This window comes from Aedes albopictus, chromosome 1 (assembly GCF_035046485.1).
Source record: "Aedes albopictus strain Foshan chromosome 1, AalbF5, whole genome shotgun sequence".
NCBI lineage: Eukaryota > Metazoa > Arthropoda > Insecta > Diptera > Culicidae > Aedes > Aedes albopictus.
Genome location: NC_085136.1, coordinates 54,666,117 through 54,687,858, shown reverse-complemented (window position 1 = coordinate 54,687,858; position 21,742 = coordinate 54,666,117). Strand labels below are relative to the sequence as shown.

Below are 21,742 nucleotides of genomic sequence, written 5' to 3'. Positions count from 1 at the left end.
GCCATGTAATGCACCTGAGACCCTCCGAAACAACCGAAAACGCCTCCATAACCCCTCTAAAACCCGCTGAAACTTCTCCGAATTCTCCCTCGGATCCCATGTAACTCACCTGAGACCCTTCAAGCGCCCCGGATACTCCTGGACCCCCCCCCCCCCCGCCTAAAGTGCTCCTGAAACTTCAGATACCACGCCTCAGACCCCTTGGAACCCCAAATGGCCGTACATCAATTTGTAAAGCAAAGATATTCTTCCTGAGCTTTGGTTAAATTGTATGTAAAATATGTTTCTGTTATCAAAATCTCAAAATAATGTTTCAATTTGTTTTGAAAATCCGTTAGAAGCATCTGACCATTCTGGGCTACTTGGCAAGTTTTGAGGCTGAATATCAGCGTTTTACAGAAAAAATGATGGTTTAAGTTTTTGAAAAATTTAAATCATATGACATCTAACATAGATCCACAATGAATATTACTCTCAGTGTATTTTTTTTCTGAATGTCCAATATCCTAGAACACCTCCGAACCGAAGACAATATTTCAATCAACAAACCGTTTTCGATTAAAACATTTTTGAGGAATAAAATTATAGGTCCTTTTCAAAAGTTAGGTGAAGAATACTGCAAAGTAAATAACGTGAAACACATTTTCAGATAGCTACTCATACATGACCAATCAAAATCGAATCCAAGTACAATCCAAATTCAATCGAGATCCGATCCGAGTCTAATCAAAACTCAATCCAACGACAAACCAAATCCAATTCAAATCATATCCAATTCCAATATCCAATCGAAATCTAGTCCATATCCAATCTAAATTCCATCCAAATCTAATCTAAATCCAATCCAAATGCTATCCAAATCAACCCAACCACCAATCCACCAACCCCACCAACCCACCCAAATCACACCATCCAAATCCCAATCCCAACACCAATCCAATCCACATCCAATCCAAATCCAATCCAAATCCACACCACCAATCCACCACCCAAATCCACTCCAACCCCAATCCAAATCCACCAATCCAATCCCAAACCCCCAAACCCAATCCAATCCCAAATCCAACCATCCAACCACCCCAATCCAAACCCCAATCCAACAACCCAATCCAATCCAAATCCAATCCAAATCCAATCCAAACCAATCCACAATCCATCCAAATCCAATCCAAATCCAATCCAAATCCAATCCAAATCCAATCCAAATCCAATCCAACCAAATCCAATCCAATCCAATCCAAATCCAATCCCAACTCCAATCCAAACACCAATCCAATCCAATCCAACCACCAATCCAACCCAACCCAATCCAACCCAATCCAACCAATCCAATCCAATCCACCAACCCACCATCCAATCCAATCCAACCCAATCCAATCCAATCCAATCCAAATCCAATCCAAATCCAATCCAAATCCAATCCAAATCCAATCCAAATCCAATCCAAATCCAATCCAAATCCAATCCAAATCCAATCCAAATCCAATCCAAATCCAATCCAAATCCAATCCAAATCCAATCCAAATCCAATCCAAATCCAATCCAAATCCAATCCAAATCCAATCCAAATCCAATCCAAATCCAATCCAAATCCAATCCAAATCCAATCCAAATCCAATCCAAATCCAATCCAAATCCAATCCAAATCCAATCCAAATCCAATCCAAATCCAATCCAAATCCAATCCAAATCCAATCCAAATCCAATCCAAATCCAATCCAAATCCAATCCAAATCCAATCCAAATCCAATCCAAATCCAATCCAAATCCAATCCAAATCCAAATCCAATCCAAATCCAATCCAAATCCAATCCAAATCCAATCCAAATCCAATCCAAATCCAATCCAAATCCAATCCAAATCCAATCCAAATCCAATCCAAATCCAATCCAAATCCAATCCAAATCCAATCCAAATCCAATCCAAATCCAATCCAATCCAAATTCAATCCAAATCCAATCTAAATCCAATCCAAATCTAATCCAAATCCAATCCAAATCCAATCCAAATCCAAATCCAAATCCAATCCAAATACTATCCAATCCAAATCCAAATCCAATCCAAATCCAATCCAAATCCAATCCAAATCCAATCCAAATCCAATCCAAATCCAATCCAAATCCAATCCAAATCCAATCCAAATCCAATCCAAATCCAATCCAAATCCAATCCAAATCCAATCCAAATCCAATCCAAATCCAATCCAAATCCAATCCAAATCCAATCCAAATCCAATCCAAATCCAATCCAAATCCAATCCAATCCAAATCCAATCCAAATCCAATCCAAATCCAATCCAATCCTAATCCAATCCAAATCCAATCCAAATCCAATCCATATCCAATCTAAATCCAATCCAAATCCAATCCAAATCCAATCCAAATCCAATCTAAATCCAATCCAAATCCAATCCAAATCCAATCCAAATCTAATCCAAATCCAATCCAAATCCAATCCAAATCCAAATCCAAATCCAAATCCAATCCAAATACAATCCAAATCCAATCCAATCCAAATCCAATCCAAATCCAATCCAAATCCAATCCAAATCCAATCCAAATCCAATCCAAATCCAATCCAAATCCAATCCAAATCCAATCCAAATCCAATCCAAATCCAATCCAAATTCCAAAACATCCTCCATAAAACTGTTTGTTCCAATCAGATTATTGTTTGTTTCTATGATCATTTTTTCGTAATTTGCTATTTGGAATGAACTCACCAAATGTTCCATCAAACTAGCATCTTTTAACGATCGTTCCATTCAAATTCTCATAATAAATCGTCTCGCAATAACACTCAGACGAAGAGCATTCGATTATTAGTTAAGTACAGCCCTCTTTTAGTACCAACTCTCGCCTAGGTATGTAGAGCTCGTTCGTACAGAAATGGCTCTGATCACGCGATTTTCCCATTAACCTCACCGTTTCTCTTGAGTTGGCTTTGTAGGTTTTTTTTGCTTCCATTATCAGTCTATAATCGCTAAAAAATGGAAATTATTCTAAAGTGGATTACCTTTTCTTCGAGCCGTGTTCAATTTTAGAAAGCTCTTGTTGTGCTGTTGAATCGAATTGTGTTAAACCTTAAACACCTGAGATTCCAATAGTTGGACCCTTGCATAAATGTCACAGAAAACTCTCACATCAATTAGGGACTCAGCCTGGATCCTACTTGGGCTGGGTTGCGTGTTCGTCCATTCCCATTCAAGCTGCCAGTAATCGAGAGGACCGAGATGTTCTCCACTCCACAACAGCCGCGAACTACAGCAGACAGCAACGATGAGTATCGATTTTCTCTCCTTGGCAGCCGCACCTTTTCGAAGGAAGGGGCTGCTGATTTTTTCCCTATCCTTGTCGCGCCGGACGGACGTCCTTCCTTCGTTCGCAATCGGCAAAGTGTATGGGAGTGTGAGTGAGTTGGTGTTATCTCTCGCTTAACACAAGTGTATTTGTGTGCGCTCGCTTGCTGCGATGAGTGAGAGAGGGATTGCTTCAGAGAGCGCCAGGCTCGTAGCAGAAGTTGAATGAAAATCCGGTGAATGTTCTTGAAGCAGCAGTAGTATGTAGTAGTAGTAGAAAGCAGCAACCGTAGTAGGCGAATGTGGGTGGTGGTGGTGGGTGGCAAAGGAAAAGCTGTTGAAGGTGCGAAGCGGAGTGGTCGCGAGGGAATGATTCTCACATTGAGCTGAGCTGAGAACGTGCTGGCTGGGTTGCATGTGTAAACAAGGTGTCGCCGCCTTCGGGGGGCTTGGGTGTGCGTGATTTGGCTTTGATAAGGTCAGCGAAAATTTGGCTTGAAAATTTTGTGTCCGATGTATTGCCAATGGCGTGGCTGCACGATTACTTCATCCAAGGCCTGCTGTTCGTGAGACGAGTAAGGAGATAATTGGAATAATCCACCATTTTAAGGATTAATTGGCGTTATTGTCATACATTTCTGGAAGATAGCCTTGTTAGTGCAGTACTATAGCGGTATAGTCGCTTTAGGTGAAACTGGTCCCCTTTTTAATATTTCCGACATTTCCACTAAGCTACCAGTTCACTGAACCCACACCGAGTATTATCACTTGATTGCATTGCATCAGTCATCCGAATAAGTTTTACCGGAAAACCATGCTCTACCATAGCTCGTTTCTTGAACAGTGAATCAATTCTACTCAAAGCAACGGTTTACCACCGATGCACTTCAGTCATGATGGTGAAAGTAGCTAGAGCTGTGACACTCCCTTTCTCGCAGCCTGAGGAAAATAGGTCAAGCCTAGCCCGGTTCCTGCCGGTCTAGCGTTGCTTTCGGTACGAGAATAAAAAAAAATCACATCTTCATCCCCTTGGAAGGGAAAGCGCAACGACAACAACGACAGAGATGGAAGCTCGTTTGCAGGGTTTTTGTATGGCTCATGCTTGCTAGTATGTACTGGTACTGGTAGCCGTACAGGGAGTGCATCTTTGCAAGCACACTCACCTTACGTCTACGCTAGCGCGGTCGATGAGGCAACATACCAACCATGCGATAATTACATCATTTAGCCAATTTACTCTTTTGGCATTTTGTGAATCACTTCAGGAGTGTGGAAAAAGGGCGGTGGCTGACATTTATGGGAAATTTATGCTAGGAATGGGATGTATTTATGAGCATCCGTGGAAAGTGGGTTTTGCAAAAACCAAAGGCTGAAATTCTACGGCTCGAGTGGAAAATTTTATAAGCGTGGAACTCACGACAGTTTTTCAAGCAATGAAATAAACTAAAATTCTTGCGACAGCATAGACTTTAATGTAATGTAATAGAAAGCGTGAGTGCAGTTCAAATCGAATGTTTTCACACAACGAACTTACAGATCCTCCTTCCTAATACTCCTTTCTGAGACAACTGTGGGATTGCAGAGGATGTCTCGGTCTCTAGTAGTAAGGCTTGAAAAGCAACTGAACCAATTTTCGGTTCAGTGTCGGTTCTGAGAATCAAACCAATGAACATCCGCTAATCAACCAACTGGTCACGGACCCCGGCTTCTTGGATGATTGCATGCCTGGATAAATTTCCGAATAAATCACTGTAAAAATTCCCGAAGGAATCCTTGGAAGAATTCCCTACGAAATCGATAAAATTTCCGAAGCGATCCAAAGCGAAAGAATCCCTGAAGAAATTTCCGAAACAATCCCTAAAGGAATTCCTTAAGACATTCTTGGAGGAAGGCCTGGAGGAATTCCTGGCGGAATCACTATATCACTTCTGGAAGGAATCTGCCGAATTTCCAAAGACATCTGTGGAGGATAAGTCTCCGAAGGAATCCCTGGATAAAGTCTTGAATTCCAGAAAGATTTCGCGATGAAATCCCTCAAGAATTCTCATCGGATTCAATGGAGGAATTCCCGAATAAATCCTTGAAGGAATCTCGTCAGGGATTTCCAAAAAAAAAACACTGGAGGAATTCCCGAAGGAATCCCAGGAAGAATCACTACAAGATTCCCTAAAAGAATCCCTGGAGGAGTGCCAGAAGGAATCAGTAGAGAAATTGGCAAAGGAGTATTGAACTTCAAAGGAATCCCTGGAGATCTGGTGGAATTCCAGAAGTGATACCTGGGGAATTTACCGAAGAAATCGCAGTAGGATCGCAGTATTCCTAGAGGTATTTTTGAGATAATTCCCGAAGAAATGCCGTGGAGAATCTCAGGAAGAATTCCCATGAAATCACTGGATAAATTTCAATAAGAAGCCTTGTTGGCATTTCTGAAGGAATCCAAGTAGGACTTAGCGAAAGAAACCTAGGGATTCTAGAAGAACCCTGCAGCAATTCCTAGTGGAATCACAGTAAGAATTCCCATAAGTATCGCTGGCTTAACGCATTTTCAAAGGCGTCTTTGGAGAAGCTTGCTACTTAGGCCTGAATCAGGCCCTATCTGGCCTGAACTCCGTGGTATATCTCACCATAGTCGTACCAGAAGTAACTTTAAGCACTAGTGCCGGATGGTCATACAAGAAGTATTTTTGTAGAAAATTGTACCTTTCTATCTGGTATGAATTTCACGGTATATCTTACCAAAGTAGGACCGGAAGTTTTCAGGTATGTAAACCTACACAAGCGCCAAAAAGTGGCAAGATTTGAAAAAAAAAATAAAAAAAGTCATATTTTAGTATTTTTGGGTTGGGATCCTTGTTTGAGATGAATGTGTGTGGAGCAACGTCAAAGATATCTTCGAGCGCTGCCTTGGAAGTTGAAGAGAACGCTCCAAACAACGCCATAAAGCACATCCTTTGAAGATAGCCTAATTTTGATTGGATTGTTATCACTTCGCCCATTTGCCACCACGCAAGATATCGATAGGCCAATATTGGTCGGACAGCAGTTCTGTAAATCCATTTTTTATACTTGGGTTTTAGAGCCCGAATGTTACCAAAGGTTTGTCGGCGTTGCCCAAAAGCCATGCAAGCTTTTTTGATTCTGAACTCAATATAAGGTGTGCAGGAAAGTTTGGAATCTACAATGACCCCAGCGTACTTCACCTGTTCAGTCACATTGATTTTAGAATCAAAGAAACGCAAAGGTCGAACGCTATTACGGTTTCGCTTTTCCGCGAAAAGAACAATAGATGTTTTACTCGGATTTACCGAAAGGCCATTTTGGCAACACCAACTCTCAACTACCTAAAGAGCGTTTTGCATCAGGTCGAAAAGGGTGCTGATACACAGCACATACCGACTAACAATGTTAGGTAGTCGTCAGCAAAACCATAAGTTGCCTCAATAGCGTATCTGCTACGAGATTCAACAAAAGTGTTAACTAGACTCCCCCTCGGAGGCATCCACAAACACTCAATTTCCTAATCGCTGCTTGACGGAATGTCTAGAAGAGATGTCGGTTTTTGAACATTTGGCAAATCCAATTGGAAATCATTGGAGATGGAGATATACCATGACCCTATGTGGTTTCCCATACGGCATCGAAAGGCACGTTATCAAAGGCATACTCGATATCCTAGAAAACACTCAAACTTGATTGCTTTTAAGCGAATGCCTTCTCGATATCGTAAAAAACTTTGTGTAAAACAGTGGACTTACCAGATTGGTAGACATGTTGGTTCACATGAAGAGGTACATTGGCCAGATGAACATCACGGATGTGATGATCAACAAAGCGTTCTAAGCATTTCAGAAGAAAATATGTCAAACTGATAGGTCTGAAACTCTTGGCTTCTTCATACGATGCACGACTCTCGTTGAGAATAAACTATGCAGTAATACCTGCAAAGATTTGGGAATATACCATGTAGCAAAACTGCAAACAAGTAGTTCTCTTCAAAACATGTTTGAAATCATCAAATGCCTTCTGAAACAAAATAGGATATATCCTATCTAAAATTATGATACCGAAGCCGAGCCGAAGCCAGAGAATCCTAACTGCAAGAAAAGACATTAGGTTCATCCGAAGATGTAATATCCACTCCACACATCCAGGGAATTGAATACTGAATAAACATTCCAGAACTTCCCCATCAGAGAAAATTAAATCACCGTTTGTCAAACAAAGTTCGTTCATTCGGAAGCCCTTACATTTGGCAAGAATTCCGTTCAACCGACAGGCTTCACTCAAACTGGAAACATTTGTACAAAGATTTTTCCAGCTGGGTCGTTCAGCAGACCGAAAAGCTTTCTGGTAGGCTTTTTGTGAAGCCTCCGATCCAGCCGAACGTCGTCTGTTCCAACTCTTTCTACATTATTTCCTGAGCTTGGCCTGATCAGAATTCCACCATGGGTTCCTCTTGTAGTCTTCACAGACCGTTGTAGTATCAACGGCATCATCTAAATCACTTGGAGTGTCAATGGATGATGAGTATCCATGAAATATGATTGCAACCGAATCAGTAACGAGATACCAGTTCATTGACCGGGGATTTCAAAGTTGGCGAAATAATATTCAAATGTTTAAAAGTGACGTAGCGATGATCAGATTCATCATCTCACATATGCCAATTGGTTATCTGGTGATGAATTCTACTAGAGCAAAGCGGTATGTCTAACACTTTCTCTCTAGCAGATACCGTGGAGGTTGGGTGGTTGCCTATGTTAAGTAATCCAAGATCTGTACTCCATAAGTATTCCACAAAACTGGAGCCTCTCAAGTTTATGTCTGAGCTACCCCGGATGATATGGTGAACATTATCATCACTGCTAATAATTAGCAGAAGGCGTTTTGAAGTTCAGTATGCCATTACTTGCTTGAAAGCATCCGTGGGGAATGGCTCATCATGCGGTAAATACACCGAACAATAAACGTATTTCCTGTTGAGGTTTACAACATATACATCAAGGGCGATCAACCTTGAAGCTCAACTTCATGTATACTTATACCGTTATCAGATAGATGGAAGTCTGCTCTACCTGTTACTGATCAGAGATTTAATGAATAAGGCTAATACGCTCAGGAGGAACGGAAGAAGCAGAATGGCTGTTTCGCATTTCTCAAATGTTAGTCTAGTAGAGTTATGATAAGCACATACATCTCTAGTGGTTAATTCAGAGATGAGTGTAGCAACGATTGCGTTGTTGACAAGCACACATGCTCGAGGCATGACACGCGAGTTTGCCATTGCATTTTTACTGAAAGAAGAAAATACAGGGTTAACAAGGATTCCTGGATAGAAATTTCCCATACGAAAGTAAGCTTCTTGGACTAAAGCCCCTTGGGCTGTGCCATTTTGCATAAGTCCGCAAAGATTTATCGTTGCTGTTCTTCTAATCCTGAAGATTGATCTGAGTTATCCTAACCGAAAAAAAAGAAAAAAAAAACCGTAGCACGGTAAGCATGAAGCCGCATAACACCATGAATTAGGGGTCACCTGATTAGTGGACGTAGTGGATTCAAGTAAGCCGAGATGGATCTTGAAACAAGGAAAAAATGGTTCAGTAATCCTAATCTTTTCTTCGGTGCCTGTTAAGCAGCTTCTGTCTTCAAGCTTCGTTCGGATCTTTATCGGAACTTTGTAGAACTTGTAAGTATGAAGCAGAATTTTTGATTACTTGGGATGTCTGGTTGTCCCGAGAAATAGTCATTTGTTTCTTGGAAGTGCATATATGATTTTATCCTATAATTCTGGTTGACAACCAGTGTAGAACACTTAATTTCTTAGATTTATTACAACATCTCTCAAAGGTTCTCTCTTCAGTCGGTAAAGCTGGTTAAATTTAGCAGTGAAATGACGCCTTCAATCACGAACAACTGTCACGTGACTTCTTTAGCACATTCGGTAGTCCTTCAATCCACAAATAATGATGATTCGACAATAATTGCAATCAACTCCATCCGAACGAGCTCACTGCTCGCACGTTGGCGATTAACGAGCAAAAAAGAACAAACCCAAACCCAACCCAAGCCGAATTGGAAAAATGTCGCGGACTTATCACCAACTTTTTCCACACGGACACGACCCTTCCCTAGCCCCAGCTGAAGTGATGGCATTCTCTCTTCACGAGGAAGGACAGGACGCTTCGATTCGTGGTGGCGCTGCAAGCGTCTACCCAATCGATGAGAGTGAGCGAAAATTTCTACAGTTCTCGCACACAAACATTCAACCAGGGACACAGCAAGACACAACAATCGGCTGCTATGGAGCTGGATTGTCGTTACCCCCATATCAAGGGCGGCCCGCAAATCTAGAACTTACTATTTGATCGGCCAGGCCGAATGCCGGCCTGGTGGAGAAAAAAGGACGATGCTCACCCACCAGTACAAGGATATGGAATGGAGCGTTTTTTGGGAACAAAACCGACGCAGCAATGTATACATGGTCGATTGAATTATAGCACATATAGTAGGCCATGTCAAGTTGATCCGGGTTCTTTCTGAATTTTGACACGCTGATGGATTTCTTCCAAGATTGACAGCTGGCATCTAGACATTGATAGGCAGTGTTGCCGTATGAACTTTTCCATATGAAAAAAAAAAAACTTTTTGCAACTCGGCACTATAAAATTATAGTTTATACTTGCCGTTTCGGTAATGTAACGGCCTATTTTTGCACACGATACCAAACAAACAATTGCATTATTGTTCATAATGCAACTCATTTCGGTTACATTACGAATCATAATGCAATTGTTTGGTTGACAACCTCAGTCTAACCTCAGTTTCCACAGCTAGAGCTTGAAAAACTGTGACGGTTACAGCACGTCTAAATTTTGTGTCTAGCACGATGGAGCACGTGGTCGTTCCCATTCAACCACCGCGAAGCACGATGATATTGATGGAAACGATCACATTCTAGTGAAAATTTGTCTTTTATTGCAAAAAAAAATGTATGCAACTCGTTCCAATATTCGATTTTGACAGCACTCGTCGTATTTATCCAGCTATTTGCTGACGATTTCCTCCCGTGATTGCTTCAGGAGTTGCTGCCAGTGCCAGGGTTCTTTCAGGAATTTCACAAAAACTGCCTCCAGAGATGTATTGCATTTTTTTCAGAGATTCGCCCCTAAACTCTTCTTGGGATTTCCTTCAGAATTTCTATTGGAAACCCTTCAGGAATTCGTGGTGGGATTCTCTAAAAAAAATTGCTGTGGAATTTCTGCTGGGATTCTTCCAGGAATTCTTCTGGAGATTTTTATAAGAATCCTGTCTGATATTTTTTTTTCCCAGTTGAGGTTTTTCCCAGGAATCCCCCAAGAAGTTTTCCCTGCGATGCCTTCAGAAACTCCTGCTGGAATTGCTTCAGAAAATCTTGCTTGTCCTGCAGGGCTTTTCCCAGCAATTTCTACAGGAACTGCTCTAGGGATGTAACAATCTAGTGGGGATGTCTCCAATAATTCCTCATATAATTAAACCGTGGATCCATAACGGTATTTATCTAGGGATTTTCCTATGGATTCTTAAAAAAATCCTCTGAGAGAATTTTACCGAGGATGCATCCAGGGATTTCACGGAAGATCCTTCTAGGGATTGCTTGAAAACAAAATCTATGCATGTCTTCATTAATAATAATTATTCAGGGCAATTCTCACGGATTAGTTTATAGATTTCTCTATAGATCGTTACGTAATTAATGGATGTTGCTCAATTATATATTGTTAAAAAAAATCCTACCCAATATCACCAGGCACAAGAAATTTCTTTATTTTTTCAACGGATTTCATCCAAACTTTGTTTAAATTTCTTTCAGTTCAGAGTTCTACCGGGAATTCAACTATTTTAAATAAGAATGCCTCCAGAAACTCCCCCATGAACCATACTTTCTATCAAATAGGTCTCCACCACTTTGTTCAATATTCCCTTTAATTCCGTATATCTAGATGGTTAAAAGCTTTGTGAAATACGTAGTCAAGTCGTCCTTTTCATTGCTCGAAGGTGCTCATCGCGAGACGTCATTTGACTTGGTATGTGTGCAAATGTCTTGTTTCTTTTGGCGAAAAACCGAAAGAGAGATGGAATTGTGAGAATAGGAATGTTCTTGCTATGGGCTCGGAGTCAGTTTGGCTTTCTATTCCGCAGAACCGTTATCTGTTCTGTGGCTTAGTTGGTTAAAGCGCTGTTCTAGCGAATACGGAGCCGTGGGTTCGAATCTCAACCAGGACGCGATTTTTTTTCACAATTTCATCTCTCAATTTGTCAATTAATCAATTTTCAAGCTTTTCCTAGTACGTTAAGTCGTTCCAGTAAATTGACACAAGCCAAAAAAGCAAAATTTGAAATGGAATTCCTGGAATCATTCTTGCCACAGCCGTAAGGATTTTTTTTGTTTTTTTTTTTCGGTAATATTAGTGATGAAATCCCTGCGGTAATTTCGAATTACATTCAAAATGTTATTGCCTACAAAACACCGATCCAATATTTTTTTTTCAAATCAAAATATCTTCTTCATTTTGTGTCCAAATGTGAAATACTTTCGTACTTTTGAAAACCTTGAAGCCATGGTCATACATGGTCGTAGCCAGAAAATGTGATAAAAAGGGGTTTTGCAAACAGGGGTACCTTCTTAAAAAACAACGCTACACTTTTTTAAATGCTCATATCTCAGCTGGCAATCCAACGTAGTCGTAGCAAGGAAAAGGGCAAATCAGGAGCACCCCATTAATGTCTGTCGCCAAACATATTAAAAAAAAATTATCAGCGCCGCTTTGCAAGCAAATCATGATTTTCTTTCACGGTTTGAATCATCAGGTAAGGTACTAGTAAGAAAAAAATACAAATCATGGGTGCAGCTAGGAAAAACAGTGTTAACTAATATTCCGTATTCACTTCTCGGTCATCACCTGGGGCACTTGGCAAGAATTAGACACAGTTGTAGCAAGGAAAAGATGAAGGGCAGAGGGGGGACTTTTTAAATGTTCGCCAAGCTGTGTCGCTTCACTAGCAAAAAATGACTTTCTTCCAAAATTGGAGACTTAAGAGATTCGTAATAGAAATCCTCTTTGAGGACTTCATTTAGGAATTCCAGCGAGAATTCCCCCGGAAATTTCATCGTAATTTTTTCAGAGATTCTTCGAGGAATTTTTCAAGTTATTTCTTTAGGAAATTATCCCTGAATTTAATCCAAAACTTTTCCATTTCTTTCATCTAATGTTGCTGTAGGGATCAGTTGGGAACTTATCTTTGAATTCCTTGGTGAATTTCTTCAGAGCCTCGTTGAGAGATACCACAATCAGACTCCATGAGGAATTCTTCCAGGCAGACTTTGAGGAATTTATTTATAAAATCATGGCATATTTCCCTAAAAAAATCATCGAAAATTTCCCGAAGGATTCTTTAGGGAATCTTCCTCACAAAACTTCTCTTAGTTTCGTAAGAAATATGTTAGAGGTTTTTTTCAGTGATTCCTTCGGGAATTCATCGACGGATTTCATGGGGAATACATTTTTTTTTTGAAAATATACTCCTTTGTGAAGAAGGTGTAATAAACACCGAAACGTTGGATGAAGAACAATATTTAGTCGTTTGATTGCGTTTGATGACTGCGAAGCCGAAAAACTTCCCTGGTTATACTCGTTTGTTATGTCCAGAAATTGTCGTAAATATGCAATAATTCAGGAAGTGCAAGTTTCTATGTTTTTTCTTCTCTTCATGAAAAGTTTAAAAACTTTAAAAAATGATAGCTTTCCAACTATTCAACCGATCGAATGGTTTTAAAATAAATGTGTGAAAATGTTGTGAAAATAAACTATAACATTGCCAAACCATGAATTTTTAATTTAAACCAAATGTTCGAGCAAATTTGATTCTTTTCTGTGTCACTTCGATACAAAACTGACAAACTTATAGTCGGTACTTAATTGAATGGAAGATCAAAAAATAAATTTTACTTAAATAAATGTACCAACATAGTAGTGTTAAAGTTAAAGAAGTAAAATAGATTTTCTGGTTCTTTATGATTAAGTTTTGTACCTCAAACTCATAAGAAATTCTGTTGAAATTTGAGAAAAATATAGTTTAGTAGACGTGTAATGACTGCAACATGCGTTAACAATTCATCAAACGTTAAATAAACACATAATTCATTCGAGTGTTCATTATTCATTATTCATGTCCGATTAGCTCAGACACACCGTTTTGACAGCTAGGGGTGCGATAACTGCAAATATGTTGCACTTACCGGACATGCACTTAAAAAGCATTGCAGTTAATCTGTTTGTACTGATCGAACATCAACTGTAGTGTGGAAAAATAAGAAATCACATTTTATAACTTGAAACCCCAATATTACTGACACAATCGCGGAGGCTTAGCATTTTATTTCAACCAAAGACAGAAAAGGATATGAATACACTTTTCAATTAAATCAGATGCAGAAATTTTGAAAAAAAAATCTGGCATCCCTATCATCCATCCACTTTTTGTTCTGGATTCAACTTCTACAGTCGGAATTCGCTACACGGTGCCACCCATTTTACGCCCATAAAGGGTGATACGGTCAAAATTTGGTCACACATTTTTTTTCATAACTTAAGACTGCGTACACCAAAACAGCAGATTTTTGGACCAGTAATGCTACATTATATGTAGCTTATACCATAAAATTTTCATAAAAATCGATTAAATAATGGTTGATATATAGATAAAACCATCGACCTACCTTTTCACAATCTTGTACAAAGGCGCTTTATAGTAAATTATCGGAAATTTAAGGTCAGTAAAGCACAATTTTGATTATAGAACTACCAATACTGCTCCGATTTTTATCAAAATTTTACAGTATAATACTATTATGAAAATATGTTCTTAGTAAAATTTTAAGCCATTTTGTATGAATACTTTCAAAGTTGTAGCAGTTTGAATTTGAAAAAAAAACTGACCGGGTGCCATTTAAGCAAATATAACTTAACTTTGTAACTTGCTGGATCAAATTGAATGAAATTTTTACACAACATTTTGATATGCATACTTCACATACAGAAAATTTTTCATTGAAATCGGTTAAGTATCTCTGGCTCTATAAATAAAACAATAAAAATGTGTTCTTATTCGTGAATCCTCTTTGCACAAAATTTTAAAATTGCAGATCTCAGGGTTCAACAATATCTCCGCAAATACTAGACCGATTTTGATGAAAATTTTATGGTACAAGCTACATATAATGTACCATTACTGACCCAAAAATCAGCTGTTTTGGTGTACGCAGTCTAAAGTTATGAAACAAATTGTGTGACCAAAATTTGACTTGACTTGACAAAATTTGACAAAATTTGACCACCTAAACCACGGGTTCCCAACCGGTGGTCCGCGGCCCCCTGGGGGGTCGTGAAGCCAGTCCAGGGGGGCCGTGGTGTTACCAAGAAAAATGTAAAATTTTTATTCTTATTTGTGCAAAATTATATACCGAATTTTTATTTTGTAACTTCGTTTTGCGTTTTTTGTCTATGTTGGTAATCAGTAACACGTAAAAATTAGAGTTGGGGGTGAAAATACTGCAAAAACGGTGATTTTTTCAGTAGTTTCAAGAAGCACGTTCAGATGTTTATTCATTTATAAACATTACATTCCCTAATATTTTTAGATTTTTTTCTTTAGGATTGAAAAAAAATGCTTGTTCAAAACATCTCAGAAATCTACAAAATTATGCAGAATTTCAAAGTTTGTACATGTATGGAAACAGTGTTTGTAAGTGTTTCTAGAGATTAAAACATTTTGAAAATTCAAAAACCTATTGATAAGCTTTTAATTGATTTCATTTCATAGTATTTTTATTGAATAATTTGAATTTATTTTTACGGTAATTGTAAAAGAAGGAGTTTTTTTCTGACTTGATAAGAACATTTTGTTTCATACTCATAGGAGGATATTTTTTCATAACAAATTTATGGTAGTATTGACTAGAATACTCCATTTCTAATAAATATCACCGAACCAAAAAAAATCATAAATTCTGTTGTAGTTCGTCAAACTGCCTTTGTGGAGATTTCAAAATAAGTTTCCAGGAGAATAACGAATTTTGCTTATCTCTAGGAGTGATTTAGAGCCGCTTCCTATTTTTTGAGGTTAACCACTACCAAACCTCCAACCGCCACAATTTGAAGAACAAATTTTCAATATTAAAAGCTTTTAGAAAAAAAAATTTCGGCTGCGCCGCTACTTCTAAGCTCACTTAAATTGAATATAAATGGCATCATTGTTTATGGAATGTGTGTGTCAAATAAAAAAAATATCATTGATCGTCGAAAAACCTCTCTAACATTAAATTTCTAGGTACGCCACTTTATCAAAACAAATCGGATTATTTAATTCATATTTTTCCTAAAAAAAATCATTGGGCCGCAGAAGTTTTCAAAATTCCTAAAGGGGGTCGCCAGCTCAAAAAGGTTGGGAACCCCTGACCTAAACAAATATAACTTTGTAACGGCTGGATCATATTGAATTAAATTTTTACACAACATTACATTGATATGTATACTTTACATACAGAACATTTTTTATTGAAATTGGTTCAGTATTTCTGGCTCTATAAATAAAAGAGTAAACATGTGTTCTTATTTTTTAATCCTCTTTGTACAAAATTTTAAAATTGCAGTTTTCAGAATTCACAATATCTCCGCAAATACTAAACCGGTTTTGATGAAAATTTTATGGTATAAGCTACATATAATGTACCATTACTGGTCCAAAAAATCAGCTGTTTTGGTGTACGCAGTCTCAAGTTATGAAACAAATTGTGTGACCAAATTTTGACCGTATCACCCTTTAGTAATTTCTCTATTGCCCTTCAACCAATTTAGTTGATTTTTGAAAGGTAATTAGGATATGCGGTAATTAGCATGTCGCAACTACACGCAAAAGCTTAGTTCAATCGGATGTTATGCAGCCGAGAATTATCGGTGGGCGTAAAGCACCAACCACTGTGTATGACGAACCTCGACTGTATTTTATGATGCACACTAGAATTTGAACCTACGCAATTTTTACGAAAACAAATGAACATTCTTCATCTTTTTATGGATTTAAATGACTGTTTTATGAGTTTTTGGTATTGCCCAAAAGTTATCAATAGATCGTTTGGAAATTCATGGAACATTCGTTTAATTTTACATGCAAAAAAGTCTTATTGCATAATTCCTTTGAGATTTCCTATTTAAAAAGTTATTTTGAATTCAAAATCAGTTTAATATCAAACTTCCCTGGCCGTAAGCAGAGGCTAAATCATCCAAATCGATGCCCCAGTGAAGGAAGACTAAACCTTTCAAACCCGACATTTTAAAATTAACAAATCAATATTTTAACTTGTTGATTTAAAAATCGAGCCCTGAAGAAGGTCCACTCCCCGAACCGAAACGTCGGCAAAGATTTAAAAGTAATCGATGCAAGTTTGTTGACTGTCAAAGCCGAAACACTCTCTTAGCACACCAACTCCAGTCGAAACCAATCCGATATACAGATAAGTTCTGTATCATTTCATCCAAATTTTGGAATCCATAACAATAATTACAAACCATTCTAAACGTTCGGCATCACTGGTGACCGGTTGCCTACTGGGATCAGTTCCTATGAGAACGTTCTGTGGCCGCAAATGAGCAGAGAGTAACGAGCGCGCTCTCGAAGATTAACACTCCGGAGAGCCATCAGCGGTGTTCGACGAAGGATGAAGGAGCAAAAGCTCTCCTAGGGTGGGGTCTGCTAGCTATATTTAGAGCGATGCCTTCTCTGGTTTTGGGGGATCCTGAATTAAGTAAGCTGCGAGTGGGTGGATTTTTTTTCTTCTTACTGGTACTTACCAAAAATGTTTCCTCGTGGTTGTATTTTGTTCTTCCCTAGTATCTTATTATATCATGAAAGTGCATCCAAAAGATTACAAGATGTAAAATTTCCTTATCACCTATGATCCCGTTTTTTTTCCTCTAAAATTTTCCGAGTTTTTCCACAACTTTTCTGCAACCGCGGCGGTGTCGCTTCTTCCTGGGATGGAGAAAACTGCTTTTCGTGGTTTACTGGTAGTTTTAGTTGGTTGGTGTTATCGCTTGTGTCGCTCGCTCGGGTTTGGGGCGTGTGTGCCTCCTCGGAAAATTCCCGGACCGTCGTCGTCTGCGCTGCTGTGTCGCTTTGCTTATCCTTTCAGAAGCACCTCCGATTTGAATTTCTTACAATACTTTGGTTTAGAGAAAAAGGTGGAATTGGTTTTGCTATATGTATCAATTTTATTTGTTTTATCTTCTAACACTCGATGGCCGACGTCTTCGCCGTCGTCGTCGTCGATGATTCTCACTCCCGGACCGATGGAAAATTCAACCAAGTCACGGATGGAACGATAGCTAGTAGCCGTAACAGCAAGTAGCAGCAGTTGTAGTAGTTGTAGTAGTAGTAGTAGTGGTAGTACTCTATGTAGATTGATTGATCAAGTGGTAGAAGAAGACGCGAGGAACTCAAAATCCAGTCACTTAGGGAAAACGGAAAACTTTCAAACTTGAACTCTTCAAAAAACTTTCGCACACTTTTGAAGGATTTATTCTTCTCCGGAGGAAACTTGAGAACACTCTGAATCCACTTCCGCTCGGTATCCGAAAATCAAGGAAAATCTTCACTTTTCTCGCCTTGCTCGCAGGTCGCGCTACGCCCCGGCTGGTTCCGTCGACCGACCGCGTTCCGAAATTGAGAAAATCCCGGCCACTTCTAGCCCACCGAAAACCAATTTCGAGCTGCAGGCCCCCAACCTTGTCGCGTGGTAATCTTTCCGCTTCGACGATTGCCTCGAAATTTGCACTCGAAACTGGAAAATATTACTATTGCAAAAATTATAACGAAATTAAGATGATGCACGAACAGACGAAAAATCAACTTGTCTAGCGCTGGAAAATATACACTGGATTGGAGTCGGTGGCGAAGAAAAATCAGGAACAAGGCTCAACCTTTTTTCCAGATTTCAGGGAGAACGCACCAATACTGCCGCAGCGAGAGCAGCGCGAGCGAGAACGCGACCGATGAGAGAGCCCGTTGTTGGTTGGTGTATCGGGGTTATCACCATACAGCTTCCTGTCGCCCCGTCCGAGCTTGCCGCCTGGTCGCTTCAGCTGTTCCGCGTGCCTGGCAATAGGGGTGGAAAATCGATTTTCCCGCAGGGGAGTGCGTCGCAGAAGTGTGTGACCGCCGTTTAGAGAACGAACGAAAACTAAACTATTTTGTTTTTCGCAATGATTATACGGTTTTTATGGCAAAAATGGTGAAGACACATTCTACGGGCCCCGTATCATCAATACTTAATTTTCAAAGTTGAAATTTGGCATATTTCACATTTTTATAACATTCTACATTACTCTTGTCGTCCAAAAATGTATTCTACATTATATTAATGTGACAATACATATTTATTGAACGACGGTTAAGATTAAAAATAAAATCTTGATTTTAAGGCATTTAGACACACTATTCATCGGGATGCTAACATAAGGCTGTATTTCAAAAGGCTGAATGCACAAAAGGCTGAACACGAAAGGCTGAAAGTAACATAAGGCTGAATTTCAAAAGGCTGAATGCACAGAAGGCTGAAATTGCAAAATTGCAGGAAATGAGTTATAGTACTTCTTCTTCTTCTTCTTTTTTTCTGGCGTAAGGTCCCAACTGAGACAAAGCCTGCTTTCAGCTTCAGCTCTATACGCATTTCAACAGTTATTAATTGAGAGCCTTCTCTGCCAATGACCACTTTGCATTTGTATATCGTGTGGCAGGCACGAAGATACTCTATGCCCGCGGTTATCAAGGAATTTTCCATTACAAAAAGTTTCTGGCCCGAGGAAGAATCGATCCCGTCACCCTCAGCATGACTACCCGTTCGCTAACCAGAGCGGATACATATATGAGTCCTAGTCATAGAATGAGAGGCTAATTATGCATACCAACTAACACAAAAAAGACTGATGGTATTTCAATCAGAGATTTTTCCTTCTTTGAGCATGGCCTATTCTTTCGAGTTATGCTGTTATGGAGATTGGTTGCCATTACAGCTGCCAGCAATGTGATAAGAGATTTTTCCTTCTTTTAAATATATGATATTCTTTGGAGAAATACTGTCATAGTTATGTAGGCGATCAATAATGCATACTTTAGCGCGGAAAAACAGTCCTAATGCTTTCCGATTTCGAACATAGTAACGGAAGCATGTTCGTCCAATGAACCATCAACCAATGAGCGGTAGTGTGCGTCAAATGACAAACTCAAGCAAAACCAATGCAATGCTGAGTGGTCGACCGACTAGCAAATTTTCATAAAGATCATTATATCAGTGTACGATATGAATAATGAGAGTGTTATGTCTGTTTGTCTGTGATGTTAGTGTTGCCTTTAGGCTCGCATGACTGCCTTTAGGCTCGCCGTTTGAAAACTAGTCGAATCAATATTTCAGCCATATGTTATTTCAGCCTTTTGACATTTTCAGCCTTTTGTGATTCAGCCTTTCGTAATTCAGCCTTTTGTTATTTCAGCCTTTCGTGTTTCAGCCTTTTGTACGTAACCCTATTCATCAAAGCTGTCGTATTTTAAACACCAACGCACTGATTTTTTTTAAAATTTTCTATGATTAACAGATAAATGTATGTAGATTTTTTAGCATACAAAGAATTTTAATTGTAATACTTTACAACTATGACTTATGGTTGGTCAAAGTATAGGTTTTTAATGCGTTGTAACGTCACGGAAAATCAACCTTTATGAAATTTATTCAAATTCAGAACCAGTTTCAAATTTGAAATTTTGTATGGTCTTTGTACTCCAAAATATCTTTCAAATGAGATTAAAACAAAGGAAATCGGCTCTCTGACGCCTGAGTTTCACCTGGATGAAGTTTGCGTTGTAACGTCACGAAAAAAAGTTCTGTGGAAAAGACCAAATTTCTCTGGCTTAGACGACTTCTGCAGTGGACAAAGGAAGTTCTATATTCCAAACCATTTTCTTTCTCGTTGTGTATGAGCCCTTTTTCAAGGTATCAATCATAAATTACGTACCACTAAGTCCCTTTCATAAACTACGAAGACTCTTGAGACCCGGGGGATTTGATGTTTGGCCAACATCTACGCTCTATACAAATTCCAAAAATGGTTTAAATTGTTATTGTACTGCGATCTTGTAAAAATGCCACTCAAACCGATCATTTATATGATATCAGAGCCAAACAGACAAAACACTGACAAAATTACTATCTCGTATATCTCAGGGTATTGATAACTTCGAGAGTTGCTGTTTTCAGCAAAGTTGTTAGGTTGGTCAAAGACTTACAGTTGATAGTATGGTTTAAAGTTCCACAAAAAAGGGGCGCCACTGTAAATTTGTAGCATTTACAGATAACAAGATGAGGAACTATCAGTCAAAATTTGAAAATTTTGAAAGTTACGGCTTGTTGTATTTTATCAAGATAATTAATAAAATTGGTATGCTTTTGTAAATTTGCAACTAGCGCCACGGTGCGGCAGAAATCAAAACCAAACGGCTATGGCTATTAAACTGAAAGTTCTTGATCTACCAAACAACTCTACCGAAGCAACAATATTTCTAATTATTCAGGATCCTGAGATAAACGAAACTAAAAATGTGTATACCTTCTACCGGTTCCTAATGGGAAGGATTTGAAATCATACGGCCCATCAATTTAAAGTTCTTGACCAGCCAAACAATTTTGTCGAGAACACCAACTGTCTAAATAATAAGGATCTTGAAATACAGGGAAGACTGAGAAGACTTGATCCCTGGGGAGACTTGTTCCCCCATGTTTTCTTGGAATCAAAAACAGTTTTCTTCTAACATATTTTTTTTCCAAAACTACGTCTGGACAAAAGATTATGATTCAGCTACAAGTGATTTAAATTGTACATTTCACTAATTTTTAGACGACTGACAGTTTGTTTTCAGTCCTTCGAAATCTTTTAAAGGATTCCAAAAAGTCTCAATAACTTTGTGAAAAATGAACCAAATCGTGTCAAAATTCCACAGCACGTAGTTGAAATAAAGTACTATCAAACTTATTTATCCAATCAAGATATTTAAAAACATGTTTTAGGTAATTTAGCATATACAATATTGATATGGGGAGACTTGATCCTTAGACACATTATATGTATGATATATAAAATTCTATTAGGAACCCTCGATTTACTTGGAATTTTATTATAAGCAATGATAAAATGTGTCAGATAATTATTATTTTATTCTGTATGATAATCGGATAATTAAAGTTACAGGCAAATCAAGAAAAAGGGATCAAGTCTACCCACCCAGTCTCCCCTATGGAATGGAAATTGTGTCAGTGTTACGTCTGTCTTTGACAAGAATCACCAACTCATATATCTCAGG

At 38.7% G+C, this 21,742-nt stretch overlaps 1 protein-coding gene across 1 annotated transcript in view; it reads right to left on the bottom strand.

The window, feature by feature from the left end:
* The window catches only part of LOC109398706 (ELAV-like protein 2), a 48,721-nt gene extending 30,364 nt beyond the window's left edge, over window positions 1-18,357 (bottom strand). The window contains exon 1 of the mRNA XM_029855413.2: window positions 17,185-18,357. The gene's annotated coding sequence lies outside the window, so the exon portion shown is untranslated. The remainder of the gene's footprint in view (window positions 1-17,184) is intronic.
* Window positions 18,358-21,742: the final 3,385 nt, after the last annotated feature.